We start from the raw sequence: 1,561 nt of genomic DNA, 5'->3' as shown, positions 1-1,561 counted from the left end.
AAGGCAGATCTACTAAATATTGATTTAATTTCCTTTTTTTGTGGGGCCCAAATTATTGCACCTGCCTGATTTTGTTTAAACAATTATTGCACACTTTCTGTAAATCCAATAAACTTCATTTCACTTCTCAAATATCACTGTGTGTCTCCTATATGATATATTTAACTGACATTTTTGTTTTTTTTTTATTGTGACAACCAACGATTTATACAGGGAAATAATGACTATTAACCAGGTTGCCCAAACTTTTGCATCCCACTGTAAGTATGTTGCAGCAACCAATCTGGTGAAATGTTCTGTACAACCAAAGGATGGCACTAAACACAAGTTTAACTCCAGCATCTCGGACAGTGTTAAATCTAGGACAGTATTTAGAGAAGAGCTCTGACAAAAGAAGTCAAAAACTCTGAAGAATTAAACGCCACATATAAAAATATGCTTAATCACAGGAAAAATTAATTCAACAGGCGCAAAGGAACTTGTATTCAAAATATCAGCTAGACACACTATAAGCTCCAATTTGCTTTTGATGTCAGAATAGCCAGCAGTTTGGCTGAACACCTAAATATAGTTTAAGAATTAATTTCTATTCACGAGAAGCATCTATGTGTCTTTTCCGGTCTTTGTCTCTCTGGGGACAGACATGTGAGCTAATTCCTCATGATTCCTCCACAGTGTGGATCAGGAGAGCTCAGAGGTTTCCAGTGGTCAGTCTGCCCAGCAGCATCAAACACAGCTGGACTCCATATTTACGGTCTGTACATGTACAACAACTATTTTTACATGTATTGAGTTCAGTCATCTCCATGCTGCTCTTTGTAGACCATTGGAATGTCAGTACGCCCAACATGAATCTGATGTTTGGCTCCATGATTTCAGTCTGATTGGGTCATTCATGAAGTATTTTGTTCCAGTTGCTGGAGGACAACATAATCAATTTTGTGAAGAACGAGCTGAAGAAAATACAGAAGGTTCTGAGTCCAGGTTACCCAGAATGCTTAGAGAGACAGAGGGAGGAGGAGGAGGATCAGAGGAGGAGCAGCAGAGAGGCATTTGTGAAAATCACCCTGGACTTCATGAGAAGAATGAAGCTTGATGAGCTGGCTGACCGTCTGCAGAGAAGTAAGTGGATTCCTCTAAAGATTTAAGTTGCTGGTGTTCAATAAAGAATATACTAATTTCAAATTACATAGACCAACACATAAGAATGATGATATATGGAATTTAAATTGTCTATTCGTTTTATTAAAACAGTAAACAAGTACCTTATGTTGTTCTTTTTTTGTTTGTTTGTTTATTCTCTGAAAACTTCTAGATGCTATTTGTCCTCACAAACTCAAATCTACACTAAAGGAGAGGTTCCAGTGTGTGTTTGAGGGCATCGCTAAAGCAGGAAACCCAACCCTTCTGAATCAGATCTACACAGAGCTCTACATCACAGAGGGAGAATCTGCAGAGGTCATTGATAAACACGAGGTCAGACAGATTGAAAGAGTATCCAGGAAACGAGACAGACCAGAAACATCAATCAGAGAAGAAGACATCTTTAAAGCCTCACCTG

Source organism: Pundamilia nyererei, unplaced genomic scaffold (assembly GCF_000239375.1).
Source record: "Pundamilia nyererei isolate P.nyererei 1_Seehausen unplaced genomic scaffold, PunNye1.0 scaffold00457, whole genome shotgun sequence".
Classification (NCBI taxonomy): domain Eukaryota; kingdom Metazoa; phylum Chordata; class Actinopteri; order Cichliformes; family Cichlidae; genus Pundamilia; species Pundamilia nyererei.
Note: the sequence above shows the minus strand (reverse complement) of the source record.